This window comes from Zootoca vivipara, chromosome 1 (genome assembly GCF_963506605.1).
Source record: "Zootoca vivipara chromosome 1, rZooViv1.1, whole genome shotgun sequence".
NCBI classification, from domain to species: Eukaryota; Metazoa; Chordata; class Lepidosauria; order Squamata; family Lacertidae; genus Zootoca; species Zootoca vivipara.
This window is the reverse complement of record NC_083276.1, coordinates 102227265-102252264: the sequence shown is the minus strand read 5'-3', so window position 1 is coordinate 102252264 and position 25000 is coordinate 102227265. Positions and strand designations below refer to the sequence as shown.

The window sequence follows — 25000 nt, the reverse complement described above, 5'->3', positions numbered from 1 at the left end:
CAGACAAAAATCATTCCATGTCTTTCTCTTCTTGACAAATCTCCCTCCCCAACACCTCCACTCATTTTTTTTCCTTTCCTGTTTCCCCCCTCTTTCTTCCAAGCCTTGGGAAAGGTCAAACACACTCTAGCTGGTTTGACGTCTGTGTAGGCTTCATTATATCACATAGTCATCGGTTAAGACCCAGAGCAGACATGGTGAAGGAGTTCACCGTCCTACCTCAATTACAGCAGGCAAGTATGGTCAAACAGTCAAACACAATTAGTGTACTAATTACTCCATGAAAAAGTGGACCATCTAGTCCTGCTGCTAATTACAAGTTGCAAGGGGAGTTCATGGAGCTAAAAAAAGGCAGCATTTTTTCAAGCGCCTCATGAATGTGCTCTCTTTGGCTACATACACACCATACTTTTAAAGGATATTCTACAGGCACACGCGCACACATACACAAAACCCTCAAAGAATCCTGAAAACTATAGCTTGTTCCTCACATATATACAATTCCCAACACCCTTAACAAATTACAGGTTTATTTTTAAGGTGGGGCAGGGGCATGCTTCAAAGTGTGTTTGCAACCTTTCTAATCTAACCAAATATGTATCTAACCAAATTTGTATTCCTGTCCTGTCCCCCCCCCCCATCATTAGTGTTCCAAAGCAGCTTATTTCATGAGGCATGAATATTCTAGAAGAATAATAATCAATAAAGTAACAAGTAGCCAAAAGTAAAAGCAGAAGCAATAATAATTAGTTAAGCCTTGAAGAGATTTTTTTTCAAGGCCCAAGAAAACAAGATAGCCTTCTCTTGGTACTGAGCAACAAAAAATTCAAGCAGACATCTCTCCAGAGATGTGGCATCACCACAGAAAAAGCCTTGTTCCCAAATTAATCTGATAACCAAGTTTGTACTTCTACTTGCACACTTAACCACTGGCAAGTTATTCATATCCTCCAAAAGATTTTCCCATTTCCATTTCGCAGGGCTCTGACGTTTGTCAAGATAACACCATATCTTTTGTAATCCAAATATGAAAGTTAAAATATACATTTTATCTATTAATTACAACACTCAGTTTCAAATAGAACACAATGCATACTTCTCTAAGTCCCCAGCTTGACAGTTCCCAAGTATTGGCTTCTGGGAACGTAACTTCTCTGTTCCCAGCAAGGCCCAGGACCTGAATCCAAATCCTTTTGGATTCAGCAGGGCTCTTCTCATGGGTACAAATACTTGAGGAATTCAATTACTATGAACTCTGATGGAAATAGCAGCTCCATGGACTAATGGGTGGATTAGATGCAATTATTCTTCTGTTTTTGCACTTCTTTGAATTTTGCGATTCGGCACCTGGTTCAAAAAGCGTGCCAATGTGAATTAAAATGTATATTTTATGATGAAATGCACGTAATTGAGTTAAAATGCATATTTCAATGTGATCTTTGTGTTGAAACTCATAAATATGTGTTTTAATATACGGGCAACAACCAATTCGTGTGGGACTTATGTTCCTGACCCCTGTGTGCGTTCATGGAGGGAACATAAACCCACTCCACCTCAATTTGCCTCCCATTACAGCCCCTTTTCCAGCAACTTCTTAGGTTGCTGCAATGCACATGTGTGCAATTGCACATCAATTGTATGTGCATAAATCAGTTGTTGCCTGTACACAGATAATTGTGGAAACAGGATGGGATGAACATATGCAAAACTGGTAACAACTGGACACAGACTAATCTAAGGATGGTTATTCCTCCTGCCACTTAAAAAGTACTTTGCTCATCTATTGTAAAATCAGATGGAAGGTGATACCCAGGCCACTAAGGCAAACTGGGGCAGTTTCTTCCAAGCAGACTGGCTAGCTCGAGGCTGCAAATAATTCCACGTCGAGAAGAGCAGACAACTGCCTTTTCTCCCAAGTGCTTCTCCTTGCTAACAGTGTTTCCAGTCTACCAGGTGAACACCGGAACTTTTCCCTGCCAAGAGACCTACTAATAAGGAGTTCTCCAGCTTGTCACAACATGGCATGCTACAAGCTGCAACCCTCCTGCTTGGAAGTGGATCACTTTACAAGCAACATTCACCCCTGGGATATACACAGTTTTCTGGGAGGGAAAGCGAAATACAAAAACACAGACACAATATCAAATCTCTAGGAGCTTGCAGTCATCTGGAACAGGAATAATATCATCTACTTGATTGCAAATTGATGTTAAAGTGCATTATTTGCAAGAACAAAAGTGATGCATACTTTTATTGATTTATTGCCTCTACTACACACCTTTACTGTATTTTCTTTTGTAATCTGTACTAATATGGAGCTCCTGGCAGTAAGAGGCTGTTGTCAGAAAAGTACTGTAATCCGTTGATAGTCCTATGTGGCACAGCGGGTCAGTGGGTCTGGCTGGTAACCAGAAGGTTGGTGGTTTGAGCACCTGCATAGATGGCTGTGGGCAGGATTCCTGCATTGCAGGGGGTTGGACTAGATGACCCTCAGGGTACCTTCCAGGTCTATGACTCTATGCTCATCATCCAATGTTCCTGCCCCGAGACCATGTGGTGAAGGGCAGGTAACAACAACAACAACAGACTTCCCTGGTAACTGTTCTAAATGCTTTATGAGTTTGTAATTAAACAGCCTCCTTCACAGCTCATAAAAAACAATAATTGCAAATTAAGATCTCCACATGGCAGCCTTGAACATGTGCATGCGGCCTTAGAGATCACACAAACAAAAGTTTACTGTACACACACATTGGGGATATATATATAACATTTACAAGGCAATTTTGCGACAGAGTTTTTCTCTCTCTCTTGGGCCTACCTTTTTTGACTGTACCCCTGGTCTTATCACATTAATAATTTGGGAGCTTCATTTCCAGAAAGCAAGAATCAAATGAATATTTTATATTTGTTAACACAGCCCTGGAGCAAAAAGAGCAGGTGGGGAGAGAGGAGCCCATACTCACCAATTCAGAAACCTTTAAAACAACATCCTCACGCAGCCAGCCAGCAACGGCAGATTCAGCTGAACTGAATCTTTCTGGTGCTGCTTCTGGAAGCATGGAAGAATGAGCTTAAGCCGACATTCCTTCAAGCTAGATCAAGGCACTGAAATATTGAACACGATAGCACCTATTTGAACACAAGCGCAACTTAAATGCATGCTAGTTCTTGAAGTGAAGCCTCAACCCAATACTCTCAACTCAAATACACACGTAAGCAATTTGGTTTGTACTGCAGGGCCACATTAGAATAAAGCAGGAAATGGGTTGCAAAGACAACAGCTATGTTCAGTCTGGAGCACAATTTAGCATATTTGCACTACATGCTTTCACAACCCAGTTTTGCAAAATATGGGAGCCTACAGCTGGTGAGCATGCTGTCTTTGTTCAACAATATTTTTTGACAACATACTCTGAAATGCGTTTTACAAAAAAAAAACACCTTGACATGCCTGCAAATAAGATAATTGCATTCATAAGTCATGGAATCCGAGACTCCCAGCGTTCAACCACTTTGCCTTGCAGTGTTGCATGTATGGGTCCAGAACCCACCCACCCAGTTAATGGTTTTAACAAAGTGTGGGCTAAAAACAGCAGAAATAAACCAACCCTGGCTCTGGGTAAAGCAGCGGGCAGGATGGGGTTAAGCAACCCTCCCTCCACTTCTCTAAACCGAAATTCCCCCTGCCACTAAGCAGCTGCTTGGCAGAGACGTGGGTTATGAGAACGGCCACCAAAATGTCTCTGAACCAAACTCATTAAGGATACTTGCACAAGGCAGCCTCTGGATCCTAGGGTCTGTCCACCAGGTTCTCCGCCACTAAGCAATGTTAGTGTTCATACTGTGTGATATTACTGTGTGATATACCTAGAATTACATTTTTCTCCAAAGGTGGCACTAGTCATAACACAAATTTGGCAATTGTCAGGTCCTCGTGGTTTGCAACACATTACATGCAGCTACCAAAGGTGGAGAAAAGATTAAACCTGCCCCTGCTGCCTACAGTATTAGAAATAAGCTTCAGGATCAAACAGCAGCCCACTGCAGAGATTTGGAGAGGAAATGAAAACCAGAATGTCATTTGTCCCCAACTGATCAAGGCCTATAATTTGTTAACTTCCTCTATGAGCATTGTTGCGAGCCCACCACATAGAAAAGGCATCCTACTTATCTTTAGGATCAGATTTCAAGCTTGACATGTTTCAGGTAAGTGCCCTAGGACAAATTTACTGACATGCAAAAGAGAGTCAATGAGGTAACCATGTTTTTTCCATTAAAAAACGTTTTGCATCATTCCTCTGCGATAATTCTGCATCTTATACCTGCTAATTGCTGCACCAAGAACCATGCTTCCTTCACACATTTATATAGCACAGCCTGTACAGGGATGCCCACTGCTAACCTCTATTTCCCCCCGCGGAGCATTTACCAAAAATACTTAGAGGTATGTGGGTGAGTTTACCCGGCATAGTTGCTGGCACACTGAACCAGAACAGTAACTGGCTTTGCTGCATGCCAACAGCATCATTGGTTAGAGCAGTGTTAGAAACTGAGCTATGAAAGCTAGGAGCTAAATGGCACCTTAAACCCAGGTTATGGGCGTAGCAACGGAATGTCTAGGCACACTTTTTAAATAAGAAGAATACAAAGCTGAAAATGAATAAACTGCAGCTAAAACTACATTAGCCATGTCAGATGAGCACCATCCTAGACTCCATTTCCTTCCCATGTCTCTATCCGGTGCCAGTTCCATTGTGCTGAATACACAAGCATGAATAGTGCACATTTCTGTCAGATCAGCCACATTTCTACTCCTATCATCTCCTATCTCTGGGGGCACTTCCCTCCCAATAACATTTAATCAAAAGTGCTTCCTCTAAAATTTCAAAGTCTGACTAATTTCTTGACCAATATTACTTAAATAAAAACAACAAACGCAGAAGGTAAGCTGTGCAAGAAATAATCTGCTAGGACCAAATATACCTCTTGGGCAGAGTTCAGACCATCAAGAAATTTAGCACTTTCAGAGTAGCCAAGTTTAACATTAGTAACAGACTTGTCGTGTAGGATGCTGACTACTATGGAAATCATCTGTCTTAATTGCACTTGCTGATAAGGGGAAAAAAGAGTTTACTCTCTACATTCCTTATTGCAATTTTTGGCTGTTGAACTTTATGCCTTACGTTTATGCCCATAAATATTCTTGCACTGTAACCAGTCGTTACAATAGCTTTGAGGAAAGTGATGAAATTCTAATTAAAAGCCAAGTGGGAACACCTCACAGCCACAGATTATAGGACTCTACCAGCAAACATTGGAACCCCTTTGCTAGCAAGCTTTCTTGGTACCGGTATATTTCAAGAATGGGGAATCTGTGGGGCTCCATATGCTGTAGGACCAAAACTCCCAGCAGCCATGCTGCTGGGGATGCTGGGAGTTGTAGTCCAGCAACACCTAAAGTGCCACCAGTTCCTCTACTATTGGTCTGTTTATCACAGTCTTCTTGCACATTGAATGCCCTTGGTTTCAAATACACTAAAAGAAATGAACCTTTCCAAAGCATCCTAAATTGGGGCATTCTTAAATGGCTGAACTGGATACGACTCTGTATGCAGGGGGGGGGGGGATATTTAGTTCAACATAGTATACAATTTATTACAACACAGAAATCTGGAAACAATCAGAACAAGTTACAGAGCAGTGTGACCTTCTCATAAAACAAACTGCATAAATATACTGTAAACAAACATTTCTATTTTAGGTCCCCAGGACATTATTGTTAAATTGGAGACATTATTATTTTACCATTCACATGCACACACACACACACACACACACACACACACACACACACACACATAAGCAAACAGATTTGCCAACAGCAAAAGCTATTTAAATTAAAACTCTTTTTCAAAAAAAAATCCCCAACCCTCATATTCTCTGAACAATTAACTGACTGTGCAAGTATGCAATGTCCTTAATTAGAATTCTGTTCTGCTTACTACACATTGGGGAAACATTTCTAGAGAAATGTTGAATACCACACAGGACAACAGAAGGAGCTGTTCACACACCAAAAAAAAAAAAAAACCCATCCCACTCTATTCTGAGAGTTCTTATTGTTTCCTACATACATGCCAAATGAACAGAGAGGAGATAAACAGGTGGTCTGCCTCCACCTTTCAAGCCTGCCTCTGATGACAATTGTCCTGACAGTGCATGCACAACTCCCTTATCCTACTCAGAAATTTTATTAGTAAGATTTTTCTCTTACTCATTTGTTGACAGCAGTAGAAAGGGGTGAAACAGACAGGGATGGGTGGATGGGTGCTCACATCTCATTCTGCCAACACAGGGCAGCATCCCTGTGAGGCCATAACCTGCATACTTAGAGCACCCGTGATGAACCACCAGTCTCGTGCAATCCTTTAAGAGGGAGGCTGCCTCTTACCAAAGGAGATGGTGATGAGAAGAGGAATTAAACCCAGGAAATGCAACTTCAGGGCCAATCTCCCTTATGTATTTTCAGAGCTCCCGTGTGGTTCTCTTACTGCCTCAGAAGAATGTGTGCTCACTCTCCCCACTGCAAGAGTACACATCTCCTGTGCTTCATCTTAACTGAGGGAGTAAAAAAGGATAAACACAGTGCAGCTAACCCTACCCATTTCATGTGGACAGGTGGCATTTCTGGCACCTATCGTGAACTGTTAATAGGGATGTCCATTGTTTCCCCTCACCTACCCTGGGACACCAAAAGATGTCAGGAGCTAGCAAGCCTGCCCTTCAGCCACACTTGGCTTGAAGGCAGGTTGCAACTGAACTCTACACATTCCCACTATAGGCAGAAGAATTCAGGAACGGCTGCCAATAGTGGGTTGCCACTTGCACTGAACCAAAGCTTGCATTTGCAACATCGTCTGGGTAAAGCAGCAGCCTGGAGAATAAAATATACTTTATTGCATAAAGAGCTGCCCATTCATGCTTGTAGCAATGTCTAAGGACGGAGCTAAGATGTTACAAACCAATTCCAAAGAGGGCTAAAGAATCGATGGGTTACTCCTTCGTCTGGTCAGAAGTACAGTGGTACCTCGACTTACGAACGACTCGACAACCGAATTTTTTGACTCATGAATGGGGCAAATGGCCGCACGCTTACGAATTTCTCGGCATCTGAACGGAAACCGCGGCGGTTTTAGATACGGTTTTTTCGACTTACGAATTTTTAGATGGGGATGCTTCGACTTACGAATTTTTCCGTTTCCAATGCATTCCTATGGGAATTTCGTTTCCAATGGCACTTTTCGACTTACGAATTCGTAAGTCGAGGCACCACTGTAAGTTCTATCATATTTAACAAGGCTTAGGATTGCAACCTTAAACACCATCTGCTTTCTAGAGCACAGCAAAACCCAATTCTTCTTTTAATGTGACTTTGGGAAATTTACTGATCTGAGTTGGAGAGCAGAGCCCAGTCCAGCTAATTTCTAGTTTGGGGCACTGTTATCCTTTATCGTTTTCATATTTCTTTTTTATGATAACTGTTTGTTGTTGGTAACCTTGAAGACTGATAAAAAAGCGGGATATACCCTGTTTCTCATATTTTGAGACATACCCATAAAATAAGCCATAGCAGGATTTTTAAGCATTCAAGGAATATAAGCCATACCCCGAAAATAAGACATAGTGATAGGCGTAGTAGCAATGCCGGCTGCGGCAGGAGGAGGGAAAAAATAAGACACCCCTTGAAAATAAGCCATAGTGTGTTTTTTTGAGGAAAAAATAAATATAAGACGTGTCTTATAATATGAGAAACACGGTACATACTTTTTGTTTTGGGGAAAAAACCCTAAATAAGTTGGAGAGAGAGAGAGAGAGAGAGAGAGAGAGAGAGAGAGAGAGAGAGAGAGAGAGAGAGAGAGAGAGAGAGAAACTCACAATCTTATCCTATCCTCACACCTTCAGTTCTGCAAAATGTGTAAATCTTCCAGCAACTAAAGATGTGTTAAGGAAGGGCCCGATCCCATGACAACTATTTGTGGCTTGTTTTTGACTTCCACAAAGCTGAACAGAGATCCACCTGCATTAATTACTACTTTCAAAAAGACTCAGATATTCTGTAAGATGCAGAGCATGGAACCAGTAAGTGCTAAAGGATTTGCATAATGTGTGATGCGCATCGAGCGATGACAAGAGAAGCTTCATGCACATCTGATGTCTTAAGTCAGAAAGAGTTCAGGGGATCCACCTAACTGACAATGTAAACTATGAAGTGCCGGGTCAATAACTGAGCACCATCCCTCCGCTCTCATTGGCTCAACTGCTTCCATTTTCAGTATAGTGCAATGTGATGTCCAGACAAAGCTGTCAAAACACTAGGACATTTTACTATGATGAAAAGCTTGTTTGTTTAGAGTGCGCAGCAGGGTGCCCAACTGAAGACCTATCATCCAGAGCGACACTGCACTTACTCATACCACATTCTGCAGAATGAAGCCCAAAAGAAATACTGTCAACTGTATTGTTATTGCATTTATTTATACCCTGTCATTTTCCAGTTCGGGACTCAAGGCAGCTTACACAGATAAAACAGAACCAGCTAAGAACATGGAGAAAGGCAATAATGATTTTAATTCAATTAGTGTTGCTTTGATGTTTAAAAATCCATTAAAAGCACCTGCTCTGTCCTCAAAAACAATCAGTCCCCAAAGCCCTGTTGGAATAGAAAGGCCTTTACCTGCCAGCAGAAAGACAGCAAAGAAGGAGCCTGTCTAACTTCTCTAGGAGGGAGTTTTACTTTCAGACAGTGCAGGAAATATTTTATAGCTCTCTGGCTGTGAGGTGGTGATGATACTCTTTAAAAATCATAAGAAGACTGGGGCTGTACCGATTTCTACAGTCCAAAAAGCAGGATGACCTTTCAGTCAATTAGATTAGCCACTTCAGTTAATACAGTGGGATCACAACACTACAGAATTTTGTACACAGAAGGAGCCATGCGCGTTCTGCTTCCTTACATGGCCCATCAACAGTTAGCTTTAAAAGACATCTGAAGGCAGCCCTGTTTAGGGAAGTTTTTAATATTTAATGCTGTATTGGGAGCCTCCCAGAGTGGCTGGGGAGACTCAGCCAGATGGGCAGGGTACAAATAATAAATTATATTATTTTTATTATTATTTAGTACCTACAGCCGACTGCCTTTTAAATAGTTGCTTACCTAGCTTGCCCAAAGTGTGGCTGGCTTTTTGTTTGATTATTATCAGGCCACCGCTATCCAGATCACTCCTTCACTAAGAGAACGTTAGAACTGAGAACGATCTGCCACCATCAACCTTCCCTCTTATAATATATAATAAGTTGTTGTTGTTGTTGTTGTTGTTGTTGTTTATTGTTAATACCCCGCCCATCTGGCTGGGTTTCCCCAGCCACTCTGGGCGGCTTCCAACAGAAAAATAAAATACAATAATTTATTAAACATTAAAAGCCTCCCTAAACAGGGCTGCCTTCAGATGTCTTCTAAAAATTTGGTAGCTGTTTTTCTCTTTGACATCTGATGGGAGGGCGTTCCACAGGGCGGGCGCCACTACCAAGAAGGCCCTCTGCCTGGTTCCCTGCAACTTGGCTTCTCGCAACGAGGGAACCGCCAGAAGGCCCTTGGTGCTGGACCTCAGTGTCCGGGCAGAACAATGGGGGTGGAGACGCTCCTCTTAGGTAACTGTCCTGTCTGTTTACTTTGCAATACGTGGAGAGGCATGTTGGACTCTTGAAGAAGGTAATGAAAGAGGAACTGGAGAGAAGCAAAGAAGCTGAACAGGTCTCAGCCATGATGATGACCGACTCCACTTAATTTGACTTTCCACTTTTATTCCAGGACCCAAGCCATTAATTTGTAAATGAGGGCAAACGGATAATTTATAGTTCAATCCATCACAATAAATTTATCCTCACCCAGCCAGAAATAGCCCCATTAGGAGTCTAGTACAGAGCAAGACTATGTAGCCAAGATTTTTACAGGGTGGGGAGATCACAAAAGACATCAACCTCTCAAATCTAATCTTGATCATCATTCGTAGTCTGGAGAGAAAAATTAAAGAAATAAATCAATGTCTTTATAGTCTGATGTGCTACATGGCAATAATAAATACCACCTTCTGTGATTATTCATGAACATTCATAAAGGTATTTGAAGATGAAGGGTGCCAAGTAATAATTAACCAGTGTGAAACTTCACGAGTCTTGTTTTGTCCAAGTTATAAAAGCTCAGCAAATACACAGCATGTTTCTCCTGGAGGCAACTATGCTCCATCTGTATAAAGAAAATCTATGTTGCCACTAGAATTGTTTCAAGGCAGAAGAAGTACCAAGAAAGCCAGCTTAGAAGTTTAAGTGCCATGGACCGCCCACGACGAATCCCGAGAATTGGAAAGTTGGCAAATGTGTTGAGAATTCTTTCTGCTAGGGATGCCTGCTGTATCCCAACTCCCCCCCACTATGGTTTCTGGGCAGAGGGTGGGAGTTAAGGCTGTGATGTACATAGATACACTATGGACCAGTTGCAAGAGGATACGAGAACAGATATATGCTTGTTTCCCCAACACCATCAAATTGCCAAACACCACCACCCCAATCCCCATTTTGCCCAGAGCATCAAGAAAGACATTATTAAAGATGCCATTCAATAATTATTGGTTTCTACATCGTGATCTCTTCAAGGTTGAGAGGCGCCATTATAGTACCTTGCACCAATATTTAAGCTTGCATTGAATGTGCCCCTTTTTTCCAAGGGGGAGTTGGTATTGGTCACACAGTGATAAGAGAAATGAGGTTTTACATAGTTTTATTTTATCGTTTTGCTTCAAATGTTCCACGACTAAGTCCTGACAATCAAAGCACAGTACTGGCTGAGCCTAGGTACCTGCAACTAGATACTCTCAGCTGAAGGGCATAAAATACGCACATATTTCTTTTATGTTACAATGAACATCTAAAATGCAAAGGCTGTGGACACCCATGAGAAAACATTCATCAGGTGAATGTCTGAAAATTGGGGAGTTTATGCCAATAAGGACCATAAGAGGATTTGTCCAGTCACTATCACAGCTCTGTGTATCTAAAATCCTACAAATGCAGAAGTGGCAATTGAACGCTGACAAAATAGATGTCTCCTGACTATGCATCCTTGGCACTTGTTAAATTACTTATTTGTTGAGACATCAAAAGCATTCATAACTCTCACATATATACCAACTTCTGAATCCCCAATGGTTCTTGCAGTATCCAGCCAAAACATTTTATTAAAATATTATTTCATTTCCAAAAGGTGATTTTCAGCACTGTGGACAGGCCTTAATGGAACCCTAATGAGCCCCATCAAGTGATATAGGCTCTTTCCCATTGATCAGTAGTTTAAATTACTATCCAATGCACACTTAAGAAGCCTCATTGAATTCAGTGGGTTTTTTGCCTAAATAAACCCACTCAGAAGTCTGCTTTACCATCCATGCACTGTACTCCTTGATTTAACATCATTGCATTTTCAGGGTGCAAACATTCTGACCCAACAGTGGGCAGATTCAAAACAACACCGCCAATAGGGTTAAAATGCTACACAGGAGATGGAACAAGAGCTCTGTTCATTTATCTCACTGTCCTCCGTGTTATTCTTCAGTAGTATCATGCATAATGCAAGCCTCGCATTAAAAGCAAAGAAGATGCACTCATGCTACCCATACGTAATGCAGATCTGACATTTAAGAAACCAGCAGTATGGAGTAATAGCAGTAGAAAGAGATGCAAAGATGAAAAACCCACAGCTGCATAAAACAGCACTTATAGAGAAGTCCCAACACAGTTTCAAGCAAAACATAACTCTTTCTAGGGAATAGCTGTCTAAAGAACAAAGCTTTATTCTAGTGAAAGCGTATGAATTCTACAAAGCATACTGGGTGGGATTGCTGTGTGCATGGAACGAGTTCTGTTCACATTTGGGACTCCCCCCCCCCATGCCCTCCATAACCCCTAAAACCATTCTGGTGGTTAGGGGAACCACAGGGCAAGTTTAGGAGGAACAGAAGGAAGGAAAGAGGGGGGAGTTCAAATACATGAGCAGACCTCATTTCCTGTGTACATTATGCTACGTTAAATTCCTATTATTATTATTATTATTATTAACATCATGTGAAGATCAGAACCAAACTTAAGTAGTGCTGAAGTGTCTTAATGTTGGCATATTCCCTTGTCACAAAGAAAGTTCCTCACTCTCTTCAGTTTACACATGGACACAAGATATATGTTTCAACAATGTTGTCTATAAGGCTATATAGTTACAGCCCAGGAGCCAAGAGGTGAAACTGTATCACTTTGAACTTCTTACCAAATTAGACCACAGTGTTAAAGGTACTGGGGATTAGAGGGCAGGTTTCTGTGCAGTTGCTCCAAAGGCTGGTCATGTGCCCTTTTTCTGCTACAGCACTGTTTGCAAAAGAGGAGGGGAAATACACATCGGCAGACGTCTGGCCTGTTGTATAGAACTGCTCTCTACTGGTGCTCTGAAATGTTTCTTTTAAAAATAAATAAAGAGCAACACAGCAAGCAAAGAGTGAGATAGCAAGACAAATGCTATGGATGTGGAATAAGAACACTATAAACAAAAAGTCAAGCAGCACAGAAATGCAAGCTTACTGCAATTCTATGTCTGTTTACTAATATTAGTAGTAGTAGCAGTAGTATGCTGGTGGTCAACAAAAGAGGTTTAAAGACTCTCTCAAGGCAAATCTTTAAAAATGTAGTATAAACACTGACAACCGTGTTTATGGACGACAATCTTACTCGGCTACGAGTGATCGCCAAAGAGTAGTAGTAAGAATACTACTAATTTCTTAGTTGTACCCTGCCCCAGCCACTTTGTGTGGCTTCCAACAGAATATAAAAACACACAATATATCAGGCATGATACTCATGTCCAATGGGGCTTACTCATTAATAAGTCCCAGATAATCACTGAATTGGGTTTGGAGGCCCATATGGAAGTCAGTGGTGCTTAAGGCATACAGGTCCCAAAGTGTTGAGGGCTTTAAAGGGTTAAGATCAGCACCCTGAGTTGACCACAGAAATAGATTAGCAGCTGGGGTAGATCTCACAAAACTGGCTACCGCCCATCAGCATCCTGCCTGCGGCACTTTGTACCAGCTGAAGTTTCTGAACAGTTTAAGGGCTGACCCACTCAAAGCTTGTTACAATAATTCTGGAGGTTTCAAGGACATACACGATGGTAGCAAGGATGGTAGCAAGTCTTTGTGACTGAGCCAGCTGAAGCTGGAAAAAGGAACCCATCACTGCTGGTGCATCTAACAAGCATACCATGCCAAGGTATATCACCAAACTACAAATTCGGGGGCACAGCTGGATCAGGACATTTTGCTGCTATGGGCAAAACACCATGATTATGCCCCTTCCCCAATGTCACCCCCCCTGGAGATCTGGGCTTCCTTCCTGCTCTCACCCATACTACCCACACTGGTCCCACAACTACACTCTTGCCTGAGGCTGTGCCCATGCTACCACCATGACGCAGCGACAGAGGTGAGGGCCATGAAGGCAACAGTACTGTAGCAGCATTGAGGGCTAAGCCCCAGCAGGGCTGGCAGCAGAACAATAGCAGGGGCAGGGAGAGGGTCGGATCCGCCACCCAAGGCTAACAGCCTCACCTAGCCTCATGGGTGGCTCGCCCTTGTTCACGGGGGGTGCAACCCCTTTCCAGGACAAACCGTAAACTCAAACCAGAGTCAAATGGCCTATCCACTAACAGGAGTTCTGTTTTGCCTGGACTAAATGTTGATAGCAATTAGCCTCAACAAGTGAGCCTCGTAGGCAAGCAAGGATTTGAACCTAGCTAACAAAACAGTTGTAGGGCAAAAAAAAAAAAAAAGAATACAAAACAAGGAACACCGAGATTCGAACAAGTACAGTGGTACCTCGAGTTACAAACGCTTCAGGTTACAAACTCCGCTAACCTGGGAGAGTTACCTCGAGTTGAGAACTTTGCCCCAGGATGAAAACGGAAATCATGTGCCGGTGGCACAGCGGCAGCAAGAGGCCCCATTAGCGAAAGCACGCCTCTAGTTAAGAACAGTTTCAGGTTAAGAATGGACCTCCGGAACAAATTAAGTTTGTAACTAGAGGTACCACTGTATTTTAAGAACCGAAACCAGAAAAGCCGAGCCCAAGTTGTCTTTAGCTTGTCTTAGCTCCAAGATAAAGGACAAGAACTTTATTTGCTACCGTATCTATCTCTTTTTGCCCTCCAGATGAAAAAAAAGGACAAATTTTATGGCCGCAAGGAAATCATTGTAGCTCATATACTGAGGTCTAATTCACATGGCCCATTGAGATTTACCACAAATTGATATCTACGATAAAACTCCTGCTGATTTATGGAAGGGTCACTTGGGACACTGAGCCCTTTTCCCACCTGCTCATGTTCCTCCTCCAAAAAGGGTTACCAGTGGTATAGTTCTCCAAACCACATTCCATTTAGTTCTGGAGCAGTTCCACTATTTTTTAAAAAAATGAAAGAGACAGAGATTTGATCCTCTAGGAAGGAAAAAAAACTTGCCTCACAAATGGAAAAGGGCTACAGGAAAACATATGACTCTGTTTTCCAAGATGACACCCTACTACCAGTTGATAAAAGTTAATATTCCCTCTTCGGATGGAAAAAAAAGGGGGGGGAGCCCTTACATGAATTATTTGTACACAGGCTGTGTTTCCATACAGCCTGGGGAGCAGAACTACTATCTTGCCAGCTATGTGATGTCATATAAATTCTGTGGCAGTTTCAGGAGCGTAAGCCTAAAGCATAATGAGCTTCCTGCAAGAGGAGCCTTTCATTCCAAATGCTGCCCTTGATGTCAATGCCAGGACAAAATTGTCTAGGATGAGCAAATGTGGCTGTACTAGCAACTTTCCAATGACACCTGCAAGACGTACATATTCAACACTCCCCTCTGTATCTTATTACTCCTATGGCAGTGCAACAATATGCAGCCCTTAAAAAAATTATTATTAGATTTTCAACAAAAATAACAAGCAGAAAAAATAACAAATACAACAACATAGAAAAATATACACAAAAATAATATCAAATCCATAAAATGACTGCTCCAGAGAAGCGGGCACGGAGCAATGGATTCAAGCTACAAGAAAGAAGATTCCACCTAAACGTTAGGAAGAACTTCCTGACAGTAAGAGCTGTTTGACAGTGGAACTTGCTGCCAAGGAGTGTGGTGGAGTCTCCTTCTTTGGAGGTCTTTAAGCGGAGGCTTGACAGCCATCTGTCAGGAATGCTTTGATGGTGTTTCCTGCTTGGCAGGGGGTTGGACTGGATGGCCCTTGTGGTCTCTTCCAACTCTATGATTCTATGAGATTCTCTGAATCCTGTGACTTCCCTCCACCCCCGCCCCTGGTTCCTTAAATTTTCTTTTCAACTACATATCATTTCTACTCCAAAATATTTTTAACCTCAAATATGCAGTCCTGAAGCAAAGATCTAGTGACAAGATAATGGTATCTTGCAAATGCTTGAACTGAAATTTTCCCCTAAAAAAAAATTCACTTAAATAAGGGCTCAGAAACCCATGGCCCTCCAGATGTTGCTGGACTACAACTCCCATCATCCCTGATCCTGGACCATGCTGGCTGGGGGTGATGGAAGTTGTAGTCCAACAGCCCTAGTTCTGCACCCCTCACTTAAAGGAAACATGCCCAGAAGAACATTGCATGTAACTAGAAGACAACTACGGTTCAAATATAGAGAATGTAAATAAATACAGTATTGTCCTTTGAGTCTTGAGAAGGCATGGTTATCAAACCTTAGAATTCCATCTTTGATCTTATTGCCTGGACTGACATTTTGCTGCTAAACTCTCTTAATCTCAACCCCATTTCAGTCATATGTTATTAATGGCTCCAGCAACCACTGCTTGATGACTTGTATAGGTTTTCAAAGCCTTCAAGATCCTGATTCACTATCTTGGAAACAGAGACAAAGGATTATACCGTCCCCAGATACACTGAAGAAGTGTGCATGCACACGAAAGCTCATACCAATAACAAACTTAGTTGGTCTCTAAGGTGCTACTGGAAGGAATTTTTTTGTTTTAATTTAAGTTCATCTCTACATAAGCTTAGCTCAACCCAATGCAGGAGACACAGAATGAATTAATTTGAAGTAGCCGACACTGGGTATAAAAATGAGAGGGAGAAATTCTTTACACAGGAGGAGGAATTCAGTGCTATCAACCAATTATCTTGTCCTGTGCTATTCAAGAGCAGAGAGAAAAACATTACAAAGCCATGAACTGAGGTGCAATTGTCTCATACTGAAGGCTTAAGAATACAGAACAACAGAAAAAATATTTAGCAAGGTACGCTAAATTTCAAAGGATTTTAAAAAGTCAATTACTGTATAAAGAAGGTATCCTTAAGCATCTTTGCTCCCTACTACTTATCTACCTTATTTTCACCAAGATAGAAATTCTGTGCTGGCTTACTATTTAGGTAATGCAACCATTAGCCTCAGTTGCAAGCAACACAATTAACTGGTACTTGATAATGCTCATTTAGGTACCGTAACTGAATGCTCCAGAAAACCAATGAGGTGCAACTTAGGATAAGTGAAGTTCTCAGAAGATATGCAATCGAACAGTTGTTCTACAGGAACATTACATGCAGGAAAGAGAGAGAGAAAGAACAAATAAAAGGACACCAACATAGGAAGATTACTTTTGAAAAGGGAATTAATAAGAAAGGTAACATTACGAGGTAAACATTTTTCCCAAACAAGTGAGAAAAAGGAGTGCCTTTGTTTGATTATCAAGTTTCTCTCTTTTGTAACTGATCTCCTTTGCTCACTTTACAGATAACAGTGGAATCGAGGAGGAATTTAATGCTTTTAAAGTATGTATTGCTTTCATCTCCAAATTTTCAAGCCCCGTGCAGGTCTCCCACAGGGGTGGTCCAGGCTAACCTACTGGTGCCTCTAAGCAGCTACAAGGATAAAGGTAGACAAATTGCACAATCCATTGCTGACATAAGCTTGTACCCATAGCTGCCAAGTTATCCCTTTTTTTAAGGGATTTTCCCTTATGCTGAATAGGCTTCCTCGCGAGAAAAGGGAAAACTTGGCAGCTATGTTGTACCCTATTTTCCTCCCCTCCAAGAAAATGCAAGGCATTACACCCACTCTCATCTCATATAGCTCAAGGGAATATTGTTCATAAGACAGGATTTTACCACTGTCCCAAATGATCAAATAATATTTTGGCTGGGATACAGGGACATTACAATATTTCTGTTTAGGCATCCCAAAGGTTACTTATAGCATTAGAACGCTTGGGTGAAGTAGCGTAACATACCGAATGTTTTAGTTCCAAGCATTTATGCAGCAGGATGGAATGAATTTTCACTCATGGTAAACATTCCTGCAGCTCTGAAACACAACTACAAGATTACTCAACTGATTCGAAGTGTTTGCCACATAAAAGGGAACGACATATGTAAACTTGTTAAGCACAATCAAAGCTTGAGTCTGCACCCGTGCCAAGGATTTTAACAATAGTGCTAAGAATGCATTCTAAATAAAACAATTATGGTCGACATCTATTTACTCTTAATTTTATGGTAAAGAAAACTGTCTCACTGATTTAGACCTATTTAAAAGCTCCCTTTAAAAGTGCAGCAGAAATACTAAAATGCATGTATTTTTTTGAAATGTAAGAATCAACACACAAATGCTATAGTGCTTTTTTTCTTGTAGCGGGAAAAAGCATTGGATAAAATGCAAACCACCCCAAAACTATGCTGATTAATTTAGGCTCATCAATTCAAAAGTTTTATGCAACCGCTATTCATTGAAGTTCAGTGTAGTTGCATCCCACAGGATTTGCTCATTCCATGAGTATTAAATTCAAATATTTAAAGGCCTCCCTGTGGAAGGCAGCCATAGGGAATCAGCAACCCAACCACCCAAGCAATTTCTAAATTGACACACGAGGAATGCTGCTACACATGCAACAAATGCAGTCATCTGATTGCTTTGCCAAATACACATATATCCATTCCATGGTTGTTCACCCATTTCAGTAACTTCCTACAGGGTCAAGTGCAGGCATAGAGTTACTACCAAGACTAGGCTTGTCATTCCACAAGCCTGCTTTGGAAGCAACAATAAATATAGCCTACCATTACATGAACGAACCTGCGGCTCATCCGCTCCCCTCTCCTCCACTGCCACAAGGCAATTGTAAGTTTTCCATTCCTTTTTAAATTATCCACTATTTAGCATTGCATCCAAACCTGAACTGTAGGGTACTCTTCACTACAGTTTATTGAAACAACCCAGCTTCATAAACCATAGTTTTCTGGATTCAGACAATGTTGCAAAGTATGGTTAAACTAAAAAGGAAACAGACGCTTTCAAATTCTTCCTTGTTGCGGCTCATATGTATAATGGCCAGCTATGGTTTAGTGCTACATATTAAGGACTCTGTGGAAACAAGCCAACTTCAAACCATATTTTATAAAGCTGGCTTGTCACTAAACACAATTAAGATTAACCACAGTTTAGGGTTCAGCAGAAAAGGTAAACTGTGGTTGATCTATACAGGAAGTAGAAGCTTCCGAACTCCTCACAGCTGTACTGGCAGGGGAGGAGAACACAGGAGCCTATGGTTTAATGAACTAGGCCAGTACCTAAGGCACAAGCTTGGTAGCATTTGAGAGAGATTCTATTAGGAAATGCAAGGGATTGTGCATATATTATCCCATGCAGGATACAGTAATCTTAAACCATTACTACAGACTTTTTGATAAATGTGCCCGCAGCAACCTATTTCCACATCCATTTGCTAGACTGAGAGTTATGATAGCAGCATTTCCTGAGAACCGAACTTAACACAGACGTAAAAATGTATTTATTGGTTATGAACCAGTTTTCAACATGGGACTGGAAGAACCATTTTTATCATGCTGAGGATATATCAACAAAGCAGTTGGGGGGGGTGGGAATCCCTTATAGGTCTTTTATCTTAAAAGCCCACAAACTGCACAAAGCCATAGCTTTATAGAAATGCTCTTTCCTCCACATATTAGATATGCAATGAGTACACTGAACAATATACATGTACAACAGTTGTACACACGCACACACACACATGCACAATTAAATGAGTTTAGTATTTCCCTCTTGTACAGTCTACCACTGAAAAGTGCATATAGAAACTACGGTAATAGTTCAACTTCGCATGTCATTTGTGCAAGCTATAGCTTATCCAGAAGAATCCTGAAGCATTTCCCATTTACATTGCAAATACCGAAACTGGAGGACAGATGGCTTTGTGAACATGTTGCATAAATCCTACCCACAATCCTACCCAGTGGAATAATGCTCATTGATTTCAATTGTGTGTCACAGAAAGAAATCTGTATTTGCTGTATTTGTGCTAGCGTAGAGAACTTTTGCTTGTGCGAGGTGAGACACTCAATTTACACCAATCCCCTTTAACTATCACAGTTCTCTCATTCTCTCCTGGCAGATCTCCCAGTGCCCTAGAGCAGGCACATCCAACTCCCAAGAGACTGGGATCTACTCCCAGTATTAAAAAACAACAACTGGCAGTGATCTACCCATTGTCATTGGAGGGAGGAGGAGTGTGCGTGGGGTGGGTGGATTGCCCAGAGTCGTTGAGCCCAGAGTTGTTGAGCTTTTGGGGGGGGGAGTAGGATTGCCCAGAGTTCTTCAGCTTTAATTTGCTAACTTTGTTAACTTTTGGAAACTTTATTTAATCCCTCAATTGATAAGGGTCCCGTGATCTACCAGGATCAGCCAGGGATCTACCGGTAGACATGCCTGCCCTAGAGCATCTTTTCATGGGTCCGTAGAGGATGTAGTGGCTGCGGAGGTCAGAAAATATTGGGTGCCCTGCCTTGTCTAAGAAGAAGTGCTTTCTGCTGGTGCAAGGCCACCACAAGATATAATCTTGATGCTATATTCACACAGAGAGACTTGATTCATAGAAGGCCGATTTTATTTGATAAAATAAAGCTGCTATGTAAGCTATAAAACCAGTAAATGTAACACACAGTCAAAATAATAATTTTAAGGACTGAAGCATATTCTCAGGGACTATCCAGTTCTATCAGAATCATCATCGTATTCAGTATCACATATTCAGTAATCATAAATAGTAACAAGCATGGCCACATCTCCACACCTGATTCTACAGCGCTATCTGTGTTGCTGGACTCTTGACACTGGATTAATGGTTCTCCATCAGCATGATAGTAAAATAAATAAAAGATGGCTTAGTCGGTAGAGCAGGAGACTCTTAATCTCAGGGTCATGGGTTCAAGCCCCACGTTGGACAAAAGATTCCTGCATTGCAAGGGGGTTAGACTAGATGACCCTCATGGTCCCTTCCAATTCTACAATTCTATGAAAACAGTTCTAGAAACTAAATATAGTACATAAATGTATTTCTTCAAGAAAACTCTATAATGAATTGTAGACACTAAAAACAAATGGATATTACCCTTCTAGCCATAGTTACCATACTTTTACGTGTATAAGACGCGTCCATGTATAAGACACCCCCCATTTTTAGGGACTCAAATTTAAGAAAATGGAGGGGAGATACCACAGAGTTGTTGAGCTTTGGGGGGGGGATTGCTGAAAATCGCTCACCTGCACGCATTGCAAAATCCGCCTCTTGTCTGACCCCTCACTGGCAGAAGTTGCCAATCACACGCCCAATTGCCGCAGCTTCAGCCAATTAACACCATCCATTTATGCAGCAACCAATCACACACACAATAGCTGCTAAGAGCTATGGCCGCAACCAATCAAACGTCCACCCTATGCGCTACCCATTTATAAGACGGCATGATTTTTAAAGAAAAAAACCTAGTCTTTTACACGGAAAAGGACGGTAAGCAGTTATAAATGCCACTGATTTTAACAAGGGGTGGTCCTACGCAACTTACCTAGGAGCGAGCCCCACTGAACTGGGTGGGAATCACCTCCAAGCACATGCAGACCAGACTGCAGTGCCAAATACACACTCTATCAACAGCTACCCACTTTTGCTTCATTGTTCCTATTTGAATATTTGTGTTTACATGCACATATATCCAAGTAACTACACTAATTAGGGCAGAGAAATTTGTTTTGATAAATAACTACTGCTGCTGCCATGAGTGCTAGAAGGAAGACCTGCTCCCTGCTGTAAAGCCAATTCCACCTGGCCTAGAGGGTGGGACCCCCCACCCCCACCCAGACTCACCCTGAGCAGCTAAAAGAGGCTCCGGGGAGGTCAGAGGGACAATGTTGGAACAACTCTTGGTTTGGGGCAACTGGCTAAAATGTTTCAGCTGTTTTAAACGGTTCTAATTTTGGTTCCTCTGTTTTGTTTTTGTGGGGTTGGTTTTGGTTAAATGTTTAGGTGGAATTGGTGGTTATTTTAATGTGGGTATAACTATAAACTGTTTATTATTTTTGTTGTTGTTGATGATTTCTATTGATTTATTGGTTGGTTGGTTGGTTGCTTGCTTGCTTATATAGGATATTTTGTTTTTCAGTGTTTGATGTTTTGTTGTGTTTTTATATATGTTATAAGCCACCCAGAGTCGCAGGGGAAACCCAACCAGATGGGTGGGATATAAATTTTAAAAGAAAAAAAGAGAAATATTCGATCGAAATAATCAACCAATATTTCCACAAGTGGAATAATTCAAAATCCTTACAATGGGAGTGTGATCTAGTTGTAGGTCTTTGGATGATTTCTAGGGTGTCCAACTCCCAAGTGTGGCAGAAACAAAAAGGCTCCCATTGGTACCCCTTTTCTATAGTAATTCATACGTAGAAATGTATCTTATGTGTGTAAGTTGTCCCAGTGTGTACTGTAGATAATTAGCTCCATCTCTCAGCCACCTTTTTGAATCTAGCTTTGCTCCTATAAGCCATTTTTTGTATCCATCTGTAACAGATGGACATCAGGGTTCTTACAAAAAAACACAATAGTTGCCTCATGTTTAACTTGCCTCGACTTTAAGGCTACATATCTTGCTGCCGACTGTGGCAGCAATCCACAAACCTGTCAAGCCTTACAACCTGTACTTAAAGTGAATTTAATAAAGATTAATATCCTTTAAATCACACCTCATCGTTTGACTTCAAATGTTGGATGTGCATCACATTCAATGAATGTTACAGCTTGAGATCACAAGCTATAGACCTTCTATCTATAATAATAAATCTCGAAATAGCTCATTCAAACTCGCAAAACGAGAGATGCTACAGCCCATAGAATGAGACAAATTTTTAAAAAGAAGAGAGAAAGATAAGAAGTGGGAATATTTATTGAAGAAATGACCCTCTAGCTACCTTACCAAACCAGGACACATCAATATTCTTTCTCCTACTCTTGTTTTTCCTGAAACACATCAGGTAATTTATAAGCATCAGGCATTTATGGAAGACCAGTTCAAAGCATCTTCTCCTCTTTTCATCGACGTGTTAATTATCTGGTGTTGTACTTATTAAGCGGTTTTATTTATTAATTTTCTTTCTATCCTATCCCACCTTTTTTGTCCTTCTTCAATCAATCCCCACATCAACCCTGTGAGGTAGGTTAGGCTGGTCACACCGTTAGTTTCATAGCTGGCTGAATGGAGATCTGAATCCTGGTCTCCCAGGTCTTAGTCCGACACTCTCACCACTAAACCACACTGCCTCTCACAACACACATGAAATCACTTGATGCTATGCATGTTAACTCAGAAGTCAGTCAAGAGACCAATTTTGAAATTAAAGAGTCTCTTCAAAAACAGTCATACTAGCAAATGCCCAAAATGACAGACTGAGATGAACTAAAGTAATTGCATTTTTTCTTGAGTCATTAAAGTTAAGGAAGTTTTTATGTTACATGAACAATTCCAAAGGAAAACCTATTGAAGTTCACAATTATTTTTTTACAAAAACAAACAAGCAAACCTCAGGCCTGAAATCATTTTTCATTTTTAAGTGGCAAGATGGCATTCAGGCTAGAATGTGCAACATTATCTAGACCAGTGTTTCCCAACCTTGGGTCTCCAGCTGTTTTTGCACTACAACTCCCATCATCCTTAGCTAGCAAGACCAGTGGTCAGGAATGATGGGAACTGTAGTCCAAAAGCAGCTGGAGACCCAAGGTTGGGAAACACTGATCTAGACTACCACATGAAAATAAATGTGTGAATCACTCTGCTTGTATTTCCAATATAGACCACTAGTAAATGCACTTATGATCTACAGTAACAGCTTTGTATGTTTATTCAAAAGTCCCACTGTGTTCAATGGTACTTACTCCCAAGTAAGGGTGCAAAAGATTACAGCCAGTTATTTTTTGCATGATTTCCTGGGAGTTAAGTTCCATGGGTTTACTTCTCAGCAAACATGCATAAGATTAAACTTGGACTTGGACTTCCATCTTCCCTTAAGCGGTTTTCTCAGCAAGTATCGGCTTTACCTATCAATGGTTAGCAGTTTTAGACACATGTCCATCCAATGAAAAATGCATCACCCTACAGACAAAATGCTTTGCAACTATGAGAAGCAACTATTGGAATTCACAGCAAAATGCATTCACGTAACATTTGAGTACAGTACTTGAGTCAGGCCTATTAACTTTGTGTGTATGTCACATTAGTAGAAAAGGAGCCTCAAAAAATGTAAACTCTTGAGCCTGTTAAATAAAAAGGAGTTCTGCATCCTCAGTATACCACCAAATGCATTCCGTTTATTCACATTTAACACGCAAAACGGCCTGACTAAAAATCAATAGAACTGAATCAACTTTAACCCAAGCATCTCAACGGAGCTGTTCTAGATATTCAACTACAAGGCCTGGTTTGATCATCTTAATAGAGTTTCTGCTGTAATATTTAAAACTAGGATGTAGCTTTAATTCGAATACCACAAAATAGCGAAGATCCAGGTGGATATTTCTTTTAAGTATTTCACCTGTAGCAATCAACCAAAAGGCTGCAAAATACTCTGAGGTTTGTTTGTTTTTTAAGTCCACTTTATTTAGCAAAAGAAATGCGTCTGTATTTCGTGGGTAAGATTCCCGTCTCGAATCCGTTTGTATTATCTCCAGCTCAGAAACTTCCCCCCCAGCGAAGCACCTATTTCATTTCCTGCCCTTTAAAAGCTCGCCAGCTCTTGATCCTCGGGGGCGATGGACTGACCGTGACACTCTCGCCGACGAGGAAGGAAGAAGACCAGACCCAGGAAGGGGGGAAACGACCGCGCTCGTGAGATCGTGCACTTGCAAAGCGCGCCGATCAATTCCCCAAACATTTCATCTGTTGCTGCAGATCCCCAGCGCTTGCAACGAGTAACACACAACAAAAGCCTCGCCTGAGACTCCGCGCCTCTCGCACGCAGCGCTGTGCCTCGTCCTCTACATGGGGACCCTCCTTTTCCCCCCTATTTAAAAATAGTCATCAAGGTGGGGGGGGACCCGGGCTACTCACCGCTTGCGTGGCCAGCCGCCCGCCTCGGGCCAGCCGCCCCATCCCACGAGCGCACAATGCAGCGAGCGAGCGAGGCTGGCGGCGTGCACTGCAGTCCTGCTCTGGAACGCTCAGCCTCCCCGACACTCCCGCCAGCCAATGAGAGCGCCGGAAGCAGCGCTAAATTCTTGGGCTGCCTCGCCATTGGCCAGCCAATTAGCGTGGCTTGGCTGATCAGAGGGGCTGAGGCGAGCTGCAGGGCTGGTCACTCACCCGCGTTGCAAGGCAGAGGGCGAGAGAGAGAGAAAGGAGGAGAAGCCTTGGCTCCTCCGCCACGCAGCCCTTCGACCCACCTCCGGGACTGGCGGTTCCTCCACAGGTCACGAGAGATCACCCCTTCTGTCCATCGCATTCCCCCTCCTCCCCGCTTTGGGGCTGCATGTCACAGAAT

The 25000-nt window shown here is 41.8% G+C and overlaps 1 protein-coding gene across 1 annotated transcript in view; it reads right to left on the bottom strand.

Moving 5' to 3' along the window:
- LYPD6 (LY6/PLAUR domain containing 6) overlaps nucleotides 1-24646 on the bottom strand; it is a 56423-nt gene extending 31777 nt beyond the window's left edge. The window contains exon 1 of the mRNA XM_035131383.2: nucleotides 24571-24646. The gene's annotated coding sequence lies outside the window, so the exon portion shown is untranslated. The remainder of the gene's footprint in view (nucleotides 1-24570) is intronic.
- Nucleotides 24647-25000: the final 354 nt, after the last annotated feature.